Genomic DNA, 13642 nt, shown 5'->3' with positions numbered 1-13642 from the left:
GTCTTCTGCCAATGAACATTGATTTCCTAGATGAGTCAATTTTGACACTTACGCACCACACAAGGGTTATGTTCTTTGATGGGTCCTTCACACAACAAGGATCAAGTGCTAGATTACTCTTTATTACACCACAAAGATACTCATTGCCCAAAGCATACAAGATTATGTTTCCTTGTACAAACAACATTGCTGAATACGAGGCTTTGATCAATGGGATGAAAATTGCAGCTGAATGGAGAGTGGATTAGTTAGATATCTTTGGTGACTCTCAGCTTTTCATCAACCAAGTTAATGATGTGTACCAAACAAAGTATGAGAAACTAACTCCTTAAAAGCACATGGTTGATGGCTTAAAGAATTATTTTTCACACATCACCTTCCAAAATGAATCATGAGTAGATATTAAAGAGGTTGATGCCAAGGCTACTCTGGCCTCCTTGCTAAAAATGCTTCAAAATGATCTCAAACATGAGTTCTTGGTGGAAGTGTTACACTACCCAGCCTATGACACCCCTAATTCTAAGATGATTTGTTCTATTATAGGAGAAGAATCATCTCGCTACCATCACATTTATTACTACCTTCATAATCAAACCATTCCATAAGGTCTGACCTAGAATGAGAAATGTTACCTAATCTACAATGCTTCGCATTATGTCATGATTACTGACGATCTATATAGGAGAGGTCTCGATGGAACACTCTTTAGGTGTTTAGAACTCAAAGAGTCCAAATGTGCACTAATTGACATTCATGAGGGCATTTGTGGAGCTCATTCCAATGGCCTGACACTAGCTCGCAAACTCCTTCGTGTTGGTTACTACTAGCCCAAAATGGAGCAAGAAGCTATCAAGTATGCTAGGTCTTGCAAGCAATGTTAGCTACATGGGAATTTGATTCATGCTCCAACCAGAGAGTTGATTCCTTCTACTACAACATGGCCATTTCAGCAATGGGCCTTCTACTTGGTGGGATAGATCCACCCAACCTCCTCTAATGGACATAAGTTCATTATCACAGCTATAGATTACTTCACGAAATGGGTAGAGGCAGTACCTCTCACAATTGCTGATGGAAAAACTATAGCACTTTTCATCACAAACTACATCATGTGTAGATATGGTGTGCTATCCTCAATCATTACTAATAATGGAGGACAATTCAAGAATAAAGACCTCAAGGAACTATGCAAGAAATTCAAAATCACACAAAATTGGTCTTCCATTTATTACCCCCAAGGTAATGGCTAGGCTGAGGCATCCAATAAGGTGATCCTCAAAATTCTTTATCGCGTAGTCAGCAAATCAAGGAGAGACTGGCATCTCTAGATCAATCCAGTCCTATGGACATATAGGACAAGCATCAGAACTCCAATAGGCATGACTCCCTTTATGTTGGTGTATAGCACAGATGTTGTGCTTCCAATAGAGGTCAAGATTCCTACCTTGAGAATCTCTATGAAGGGCCTTATCACTGATGATGACTACAAGATAGCTTAGCTTCAAGAGCTTGTGTTACTGGATGAACGAAAACAAGTGGCATGTGATCATCTGCGAGCATATCAACAAAGAATGGCACAAAGCTACAATCGGAGGGTCAAGCCACGTGACTTCCAGCTGGGTCACCTCATCTTGAGAGAGAACCCTAAGAATCAACAACAATGAGTACAAAAAGGAAAGTTTGAACAAAAGTGGCTCAGTCCCTACATCATTACTGCAGTATATGAGTCTGGCGCCTATCAGCTTTCCAAAACTGAGGGAGAAGTGCTAAAAAAACCTGTCAACACTCTCCACCTGAAGTGGTTTTATAGTTGATTTAATATCAGTAAGCTCTTCGTACATATCTATATGTCCTGAAAAAATCCTAAATATTAGAAAAAGTCCTGAAAAAATTGTTACTCTAGTGAAAACCTAGCAATAGGTGCCTTGGTAACACCAAAAAAAAAAGAAAATTTAAAAAAAAAAACAAATTCAAAAAAAAAGAAAAATACACAAAAAGTGCCATTGGTGAAAACCTAGAAATAAGCATCATGGTAGCAAAAGAAGGAAAATCCTACCAAGAAGGTGAAAACTTGGTAAATAGGCACCTCTTGTTCCCAATGCTCCATCTTCCAGTGCATCTTTTGGCTATTCTATATAGTCACTTTCATGCTTTCACTTTCCTACTTTTTCTACTTTCCACTTATGTATCCATGGATTGAGTCTTGTTATAGCTTGAGGGCATTCCCCTTTAGTGTCACTCTTTTTGAGATTCTCCTCATAGAATCTCTTTCACGATAGTCACCAATGGTCCTCACTGCGTCTGTCTACTATCGCTAGTGTCATTCTTTTTGAGATCCTCCTCATAGAATCTCTTTCGCAATAGTCACCAATGGTCCTCACTATGTCTGCCTACTATTGCCAGTGTCACCACTTTCAAGTTTCTCTTCATAGAATCTCCTTCACGATAGTCACTAGTGGTCCTCACTACATCTACCTACTATTTCCAATGTCACTACTTTTTGTGATTCTCCTCATAGAATCTCCTTCGCAATAGTCACCAATGGTCCTCACTGAATCTACCTAATGTCGCCACTATACCTCATTTTCAAGATTCTCCTCATAGAATATCTTTCACAATAGTCACCAATTGTTTCAACTATGTTTTCCTACTATTGCTTGGGTCACATCTCTAGATTCCTTTATGCAAGATGTCTCTTGCGTCACTCACCAGTCATCCTAGTTGTGTCTGTCTACTGTTGCTCTGTCCTTCTTAGGTTCTTCATCGTGAAGATTCCTCTTTGACCTCAGTCACTAGTCATTCTAACTGTGTTTACCTACTATTGTCACCTTACTAAAAAGATTTCTTTCAAACATGTTTTGGACACTGACACCTGACATCAATCCAAAAAAATATTGAACTCAAAAGTGATATACTTGTTTAGATATGCTGAGCATTTTCTTTGGTTTCTTTGTTTTTCTTTATCATATCTCCTTGAGCAACTCAATGATGTCATCTTTGACTAGAGAAATAATGACTAGGGGCATGATCTTTTTTGTGTTTTTTATCAGTGGTGTAGTTCCAATAAGTTGATCTATTCCTATAAAAGAGGTGTCCACTATAAGAGCCTCCATCTCGTATTGGATGGCCATGTGTACCTCAAGTCCTTTTATATGAATATGTCAATAACGTTGGTTCTTCTCCTTGTTTGTTGGAGTGAACTCTTCATGCTACAGTAAATACTGATACTCATCCTGCTAAGTGAACATACAAGTCACTACGAGTATATCTAGCACACTTCTGTCTCAAGTTATGAACACAAGGGTCATTGCAGATAGAATACTTACTGAATACTAAGCATGAGAGGAATGTCCCATGTGTTTGGTTTTCCTATCATGCAAGCAACATTCAATTCATCCTAGTGTTTATGCTTTGATGCTTATGTTAACTTGCTACATTAAAAAGGACAAATGTTCTAGTCATTCTGGCTTCTTTTGCCTCGAATGCTTACATTTAATTCTGAGAAACCTATAACATATGTTCTATTCATATTCCCATGATTGCAATGATAGTGGGAATTGTATAACATATGAGCTTTGTTCTGTGTCTAGCAATGATAAATCATCGAGGCTTGGTAACCAAACCTAGGGTTGCATTTAATATAGTCTTGCATTACATACTTCACTTGCATACGCATGCAATTTGGTTGTGATTCTATTTCTCCCCTGTGTGAGGAAGGATTGGGGGCATCTTCATACATATTAGGTTTCTCCACAGATGCATAAGCATTTGGTTCATCGATTTGCGCTCCTCAATGGAATACCTATCACTGTCATGCAAAAACATGCAACACTGCATGAGATGTTAGTCCATTTTCGTAAGCATTGCATCCATATACTCATAATATCTACTCTACATGATCATAATCACATCACATCACATCAAAATACATACACATTCATATCAAAGTAAAATGTACATCTCATATTCATCATATTGACATCTCATGTACATCAAAGTGAAGCAGACACAGACAATGACATGTACACATTGATACTCGCCTCAAAAATTACGTATGTATATCTCTCAAAAAATGGGTCAGTACAAAAATGGGAACTACTCGAGTTATATCGATCAAAATGATATAAAATAGTGTTGGCACACCAATCAATACATAGTTAGAGATCAAAGCTCAAGAGCCAAGTACACAGTGTCTAACTCTGCCCTGTGCTCTTATCTCTAGGAGGAGTAGGAGTAGGAGCCATAGGTGGAGGAGGAAGTGGTGGCATGTCAGGTCTACCAAGAGGTTGTGCACCTCCTGACTCTCACACATACTATGAAAAGAGTAGAACCTAGAAAGCTGCATCAGGTATCACTACCGAATATGCAGCAAAGTAGTAAGCTACCCGGGCTGACTGTAATCACACCTCATCCTATAGCATCATTGACCTCTTCTCAATGGTCTCGGTGCACTCTCTCCATCAATCTATCTCCCATTGCCACTCCACCAATTGTGAGTCATGGATAGCTACCTATATCTATAAATCCCCCAACTGTCAAGAGGCCTAACAAATCTTCTCTCGATAGCGTCATACTAAGTCCTACACCCCAGTCACAGGATGATTAAGCATATCCTCATCAAGCATCTTAGGTGCCTGCTACTATGGTGGTGCCTACTATTGTGGTGGTGCCTGCTGCTATGGTGGCACCTGCTGCTGTGGGGCTTGCTCCTCTATCCTCTGCCCCCGCCACTGACCATGTCCTATCCCACTACCCTCGGCACCTAGGTCTGATCCCATCTGTCGTGGGGGAATCTACAACTACTATACCTGGTGCCAAACCTATGGCTGCATCTATGGCTACTCTTGTGGCTGTGCCTGCTACTGCTGGGGCACTTGTCTCTGTGCCTGCCTTGCCATACCCAGTGGATCTATAAATCGAGGGAATGGATGACTAATATGATAAGCTTGATATGCAGGTGTCATCCTTGCATCTGCTACCTCTGGCAAGTAATCCCAATGAACTGTAGCTAGGCTATGTACATCTATCATAGATCTACCAAGATCCATCCATGGAGGCCATCCCCTCTCTATGTCCCTCTGCAGCCTAGCATAGGTGCAGTACTCCGATAAAATATCATGTGGTCATTCGTACTGCTGCCACACCCGTGAGATCACAAATTTCTCTAGGATCTATGTAGTCCTGCCCACTAGTGGTCGTGAGCTGAATATCCAAGGTAGCTCCCTCAGGGCATCATCCCAGTCCTTAGTCTCTCACTAGGGCCACCATACAACAGAGACCAGGTCATCGAGATGCATCCTCCAATTCTCTGTCTTACCCAAGAAGACTTGGGTAATGTGCCCTCGATATCAGTAGATGTAAGGCTCCATCACCTCTCTAGCATCCTCAAAAATTGGCCTACATACGGGAAGATGGTCCTAGGCCCAGATCTGTAGCACGTATACTCTAGTGGCTATAGTCTTCTTCTCATGGAAGACTATCTCGTGCATCTCATGGTATAGGTGGGCCAGCATGCATTGACCCCACCCAAATATCTCAGGTGCCTCTACCATCCAGCGCAGCATAACACCCCACCCACACTCCAAACTATGTTGTCCTCTGTCAGGACACAAGAAACAGCTCAAGAATATAGCTAGCACAGATGCTAGCCTATGTGTCAGCCTGTATGTATGCATCAGCTCATGCTAGTTGATGGCTCTACCTCGCTGTAGCTCTCTACCAAATACAACAAAAAGTGCCTTTGTGCCTACTCAGGGCATTGTATCGTACATGACTCGTGCACTGTGAAAGGGGATCCTCAGTATCCTCCATATGTCCTCTAGGGTGATGGTCATCTCCCCCACCGGTAGGTAAAAGGTGTTCATCTTTGAATGGAAATGCTCCACCAAAGCTGTGAGTAAGCCGTGATTCACCATCATGGCTAGGATCTAGCATAAAGAAGATAAACCCAATCGAGCGATCTGTGCCCGATCCGCATCATTGAGACTTCGCAACAACTCTCCATATGGAAGATAATGTGATCTGAACGACATGTCATCAAAGACTTCCTGCACACACACAAACAAACAATGACAATAAAATGATCAGTACCAGAATGAAATGGTAGCACAAAGCTAATCAAAATGCAATTTTTACGTACAAAATTGAAAATTGTAAAGCCTACTATCACGGGTTCTCGTGCAAAGATCTCTATTTCTCATGTGAAGTTTCTCTCTTCGCACAAAGACTCTCTTTGTTGCATGAAAAAAGAAGCTATTGGACAAAAAATGAATTTGTTACGCACAAAGAATCTCATTCTTTGCACGAGATGTGGGTATCTCCTGCGTGAGAAACCTCACTGGCGTGCGCGAAGAAACAACGCACCCTATTTCGTCGCGCGAGAAGAGATTATCTTTGCTCAAGCAAAGATAGTCTCATGTGAAGACCATTTAGAGAACCCTAAAACATGCTAAAAAATGCAATAAATGACCTCATAAAGCGTGAAAGTAAAAGTGCAAAGGTGGGAAATCGATGACTCACTGGTGGTTCATAGTCTGCTGGCTAGCTGTGTCATCTGGAGCACTCAAAATGATGATATCTCACATTCACTACCATGTCTCTCTCAGAGCTCAATTCACTACAAGAAAAAAAGCACAAATGAATTGAAAATGACCTCTTAGGCCCTTATATAGCTGTTGACCAATTTTTTCCACAGTGCTCTGATTTGCGCAAAAATACCCCCTAGCTAATTTGACAGTTCTGAATTCATTTTCAGGATCGAATTCAAAATTTGACACAATTAAGTGCCTAAAAAAGTGTTTTAAAATTTTGGGATGGACACGATCAAACGCTTGTGTAGTCCAAATTTTTTTGATACTTTGTGCATCTTGGAATCTTTTCGACTCAACATTTCTTCAAATTTCATCACCAATCTAGATAAAGTCAAATCAAGTCAACTATGATCAATTATGGCCAAACTTGGTTTTTGGGACCTCAAAATCATTGCAAACCAACTCTGAATTATCTTTAGATCATTTTGATCTCTACTATATTCTTCTGATTGTTCTGATCTCTTCTATATTCTTTTGATCATTCTGATCTCTTCTACATTCTATTGAATCTCATATTTCTTCTATATCTCATGATATACTGCTTCACATCATATTTCTAGTGTGTCATCTTTCAATTTCTCTCCTGATGGGGGCAGGATGATTACATCATTGAATGCTTATTGCTCGGGGCATCTCGTTCCCATCCTATGTCCTCATCATTCAAGGCATCTCACTACTAGGGGCATCATGTTTCTCTCTTTCTGGCATCTTTTTCATCTTTTCATCATTTGATTATAGGTATCTAGACAATCTAAACCTCGACTCTTGAGGATTAAGCCTCATTCTGGGGATAATTATATGACTCATAATTCGATCTTTCTATCTCCTATCAATCTCAAGTATCTAGGTGTTCTATCTAGATCCTTAAAGATTAAGCTCTGTTCTGGAGATGATCTTTTAAATGCTATCAATCTTAGGTATCTAGACATTCTTTCTGTATCCTTAAAGGTTAAGCCCCATTCTAGAGATGATCTTTTAAATGCTATCAATCTTAGGTATCTAGATGTTCTGTCTTGATCCTTAAAGGTTAAGCTCCATTCTAGAGATGATCTTTTAAATGCTATCAATTTTAGGTATCTAAACAATCTGTCTGGATCCTTAAAGGTTAAGGTCCATTCTAGAGATGATCTTTTAAATGCTATTGTTCTCAAGTATCTAGATGTTCTATCTGAATCCTTAAAGTTTAAGCTCCGTTCTGGAGATAATATTTTAAATTCTTATCAAGTCTCGGGTATCTAGGTGTTCTATCTGGATCCTTAAAAGTCAAACTTCATTCTGAAGAAACCTTTTAAATGCTTATCAATTTTAGGTATCTAGGTATTCTGCTTGGATTCCTTGGGATTAAACTCTGTTCTAGAGGTGGTCCTTAAAAGCTTATCAATTGGTCTCTGTATCATCAACTTCGAAACCAATCTCCTCTTCGCATCATGCTTTCTGATTTTTTCTTTGAATTGAATGTGTTGCTCGCACGTTCATTCAAAGAGGGGCAAAATGTAATACCCCAAAATTGGCTCATTACCATAATTACCAATTCTGGTCTATTTTGATCAATCCTAAGAACTATTCTAATAGGCAATTCTCATTCTGCTACTCGCTACTTGACTTAATTGTCAGATGTAGAAAACCCTGATCTACATTCATCATACTCATAATCTAATCCCTATAGTACGCACTTATATTAGCCACATTGAAATGTATTGATTAATATTTAATTTAATTATTAAGTATTTATACTTTAATTAAATTAAATTATACCTTAAGGCTAATGTACTAAGGAATTAAATTTATTTAATTTAATAAATATGCTTATTTTGATTAATTAAACAAAGTTATTTAATTAAATAGGAAGTCATCCCAAATTAATTAAATTAAATTATTTAATTAAACGAAAAAGGTATTTATGAGCTCATATATCACTTATTAAATTAAATAATCTCTTCAAATTTCTCTCTTTAGTTCTAAATGGAAACTCTGAGTGAACTCTCTCTCAAATTGGAAACAATCTAGTTAACTTTCTCTCACACCTATGACAAGTTCAGTTCACTACTCATCACACTCAGATCAAAAATAGTTGACTTCACCTACACAAGGAAGTTTCCATCTTAATTGAATCTTTGCTTCAATCCTGACTGTCGATCCAAGTTGATCTCACGTGTTGGTGGATTCCAAAAATTCTATTTAAGGAACTCCTAATTCCTCATTACAAAGGTTGAATTTTTACGTTATCAAATCTCTATTGAATTACTCACTCACTTTGTTCAAGCTTTCGTTGCATTCTAGATCTCTTTAATATCATCTAGATTAATACTATCCATACATGTAGATTAAATTTTATTTTCTAATTTATAGATTAAACTGCATATTCATATAGATTAAACTACATTTCATCTTAATTGCATTTAAATCCTTCATTCTTAGAGGGTCTAGTTGCGTACACCTCAAATTTGAGGACATTAATTAGGAAAAATCCTTCTAGATAGAAGGCAACAGGTCGCTTTGTTGGACCTCTTAGATAAACAACTCAATGTTTGTTCCAAGATGATTTCATAGGTAATGTGTCATGCCTGCCCACTACTTCAGTATTACTGTATTTTAAGACTTTGTGTTTATACATTCTTTTCGGATGATTATGTTTCTATTTCTGTAGAACTTGGATTTATTAATGTCTTTGGGACATGTGACTGTTGCTGGATAAAACCTTTTTTTTTCAGAATTATTCTATTTTAAGCTTTGATAAAGACATTTATGAATCTGACAAACTTATGATGTATTTAGAATTAATGTCTGATGTTTCTAGTTTTAAATGATATTGATGTATATTGTCTTCAAGTAGAATATGACAGAAAAAACTTTTAAATTAAGCTCAGATTTTATGGTTATCGCTTTCATATTTTGTTGAATATCAGCATATTGTTTATGATTATCATGTTTTATATTTTGTGTAACAGTATTAATGATAATACATTGTATAGTGGATAATTGTAGAACTTAGGTATGATTTAATTCCAATTTATTCATTGGTCTATGTTGAGACTAATTTAATAATGATGTTTAAGTTATGAGTTCTTGTCTTAGGTATTTTCCTAATCCTCTTTTGGCATGTTATATATATATATATATATATATATATATATATATATATTTTAAGTTTATGTTTTAAATCAATTGCTTATTTAAAATGGGGTTTAAAAAACCCGCGGTAGTTATTATGGATGTGTTTAGCATATCGTATTTGCAAAAATAAAGTTTTATTAACCTAAAACCCTAAAGGGTTTCGCATACATTATGCTTAAGGTAATATGTTCATTGTTGTTTTTAAACATGGCCAATATTGTGCCGGTGGCTATGAGATAGCCGTATGCACGGCATTTTGAGAGATGCAGGTTTATTCATTTCATCTTTATGTGGAATTTATTACATTAAAGGCCTTGGTCGACCAGTTTGGTGTGAATGATATTTTTGCTGTGCATGGCCAGAAATTGAGTCATTTTCCTCTGTTTTGATTTACACTTGTGTGTTGTTGCTGGAGTTTCGGCAATATGAGGGGTTTCAGTTGGAAGGAAATTCTTGCATATGAAATTGAGCAAAGGGAAAAATCATTGGGAGTTATATTGCTATTGGACATTTGGATTTTGTTGCTATCCTTCATTGTGGAGATTGTGGTCAGTTTGGGGCTTTGGAATCGAGCTGTATTTTGGAGCTTTGAGTTGAGCATTTCTCCATCCACTAAGTTTTTGAGGTAGGGGGCCTCTCTTAAACCCTATCTTAATTCTGTTGTGTATGGAATTGTAGTTTATGATTGTTAAAATTTGGTTTGTATGAAAATTTATATCAACACCCAAGTGTGGGCGTATGCAGAGTTCGACAATAAAGCTGTTGAGTTGTGCATATTTCCATACTCGGATGTGGGTATTTGAAAACATAGTTTGCAATAGAGTGTTGGTTTCATGTTGTGGAAATGTGTAATTCTATGAGGTTGCGGCTTCCATAGAGCCAAGTTCAGGATGTTTAAGTTTTTGGTATGTGTATTAGTTGATATATGGTTAACATCAACATCAAACTTTAAAGTATATGCAAAGCTTGGGAAATTCATTGTTAAGTTTTGTTTGTATTTAGAATTGGGTGTGAGGATGTTGGAATTTACAGATTATTGTGTTGCGCATGGATGTGCTCTGTATTGTGGTAATATGATTAATTTGAGAATAGACATTTGATCAAACAATTGTCAAAAATAGTTAGCATGAAACTTGAATTAAGTTGTATTGGTAGTTGTCAACGTAGTGTTATTGCGAGTTCGTTATGATTGTCAACAGTCAATGCCATGGAAATATTTTGTGTTCAAATTACGTATCATCAGTATTAAGAGATCATATGAAAATTTGAAATTTAGTAATTTTTTGTTAGTAATATCAGTCGTGACATTTTGTCAAACAGTTATGTGGAAACTTGAAACAAGTAGTAACATCTCTGTGACAACATAGTTTCTTATTATCATATGGAAATTGGTAAAAGGGTTCAAGTTATATTATCTAATGTTTAATTATTAAACACGTGATCTGGTTTCATTTCAAACTGTATGATAGTTATAAATAAGATAGTTAATGATTACTTCTTTGGAAAAATAGACATTCAGTTAAATAGTTTGTTTACAATCTTAATACATAGTTAAATTTTCTTTTTGTTAACTTAGGTCTATCATAGTTAATGACAAACTAAGTTGTACTAGTGGAATAGCCGAGGTTCTGTGTGAACGGATACTTTGATTTGAATAAACATTTTGAGTTTTGTTTTTTGTCGAGACTATAGATATTTTATGCATTTAAATAAGTAGAACTTAAAATTTGAAGTTTAGTATTAAGATAAGTGACTATTTAGCATTAATAATCCAGTTTTATTTGTTTGAAAACATTTTTATTAAATTGAATAGTTGTTCAAATGAATGCTATGGGAAACTATTATAAGGTGCAGTATGTGATATTTTATTAATGAATTTAGGTTGGCAGGGGTTGTAATAAATACCATTATATATTGTGTTGAATGGGATTGAGATATCAATCATGGGAAATCATTTGAATGTGAATTGGAATTATTTTTATAATGATGTTTTTCTTTCCATTATTGAATTGGAGATCAATCTTAATGAAAAGATGGATTAATGATATATGTTTGATAAGAATTTCATATTGAACAAGAATAACATAAGAATTTTGATTTTTATCTTGGTCATTTCGAAGTTACGCATAGATGGTTTGGTCAGCAGGAAATTAATGTATAGTATGAAGATTCTGTAAGTATCGTTGAGTTGAGAAAATAGTTCAATTATATTTACGTGATCTTGATATTATAGGTTTTATTTCTGATGTTAAAATTATCTATATTTACCTTTGAACCTGGCAGAATAAGATGTGTTACAAATGGATTAAAGGATGTAGTATCATGTTGTATACTGATGTTAGATCTGTTGCATGTACATTCTTTTGTAAATCTTTTTGATGTGTATTTTAAGAATAGCTGTGATGAACATATATCAAGGTGGCTGAATTTGGTTTATCCTATCCATTTAATTAATTCATTGATAACCTTAAAATGAATGGGGTGGGTTAATTACATATAAAAGATAATTTGCCTTACCTATGACTTATACCTATATGGTTAAGTACCGAGAACAAGGCATATCTCTATTCTGTCATTGACAAGTATAATAGAGAATACCGTTATGTGTTAAATATGAGCATACCATACATGGATATAGAATCTTAGTGCCATAACGATGACACCTCAGTATATATATGATTCATTTATGGGTTATTCTTAGTGCGAGTTTAGTTTTGCATTGATAAGTAAATGTTTACTTCTTGCATATTAATTATAGAACTACACTATGTTAAGTGGATTAGATATCTTCATTATGGTTATGTATATGTCATTCTAACATGTATGTAGGTAGATTACGCTCTTTAACTCAGTGTGTACTGAGCCCCCTTTTTGTGTTGTGTTACATTTCTATATGTTTTTAGGTGCATCAAGTTGATTAGCGAGTAGCTAAGGATGACTATTGAAGATACTTCTTAAAACAGCATTTAGGGTCCCTATGTTGGACAATAGTGATTAAGAAAGATGTTGTACTTCATTATTGTACTAAACTCTATATGTATTAACATATTAATGGAAACATATTTGGATGATATCATCTTTCATTTTGAGGTTTTCAGATTGAGAGTGGTTCAATCTATGTATTTGTACTTGTATTAAGTTGTATTAATAAAAACAAAATTATTGCGTTCATTGTATTTGTTTTGGTTTCAAATTTATTTACTTATGCTTAGTGTGGCATTACATAATGACCATGTCAAAGTGTTTGTGAGGTTTAGAGGCCCACAATTCATAGGTACAATAGTGACCTAGCCTAGGAAATCAATAGGGTACTTAATGTATAGATGGCTCTATTAATCTTAGAGCTAGCCTTTACAATGATATTAGGATGCTACACTTGGGGATGGGAGGAGGGGGACATTAGTAGCAAGTACATAAGATTCATCTTTCTTCCACTGGGAAAATGGTCTATCCTTGCGAACTCCTCCTCCTACACCCATGTTGGGTGTCATACTCTAATAGTTCAGTTTTAGGCTCAACAAAATTAAACATACAATTTTTTAATGAATTAAAATGGGACCTCTATAAATTATTGTGTTGTGGTTTGTTAAAAGCCATCCACCAATGATCCCAAATGTTCATGTGCATAGCCTCATTTGTGCATGACCCAAATTTTCACCTCATGTGGATGTATCCTTAGTTGTCACACTTATCTCCTAGCATCTTATAGCTTGTTCTAGGAGATTCCATGATGCCTTTATAAGAGGTCTCTCTGTCATTGTATTTTCACATCATCACTTCTTGCATATTGTAAATACATATTTTCTTGTGTTTGAATATTTTCTCTCTCATGTCCATTTAGGGTTTTTCCCTTGCTCCACACTCTTCTCTCCTTGGCTTCCTTTTGACAAGTTTTCGCAAATAGGTGATCTTGGGCATCTTTGGAGTTGGATTTCATC

Source organism: Cupressus sempervirens, chromosome 3, assembly GCF_028749045.1.
Source record: "Cupressus sempervirens isolate cs-2001-9-10 chromosome 3, ASM2874904v1, whole genome shotgun sequence".
Taxonomy (NCBI): Eukaryota; Viridiplantae; Streptophyta; class Pinopsida; order Cupressales; family Cupressaceae; genus Cupressus; species Cupressus sempervirens.
The sequence above is the reverse complement of the archived record's forward strand: the minus strand, read 5'-3'. Positions refer to the sequence as shown.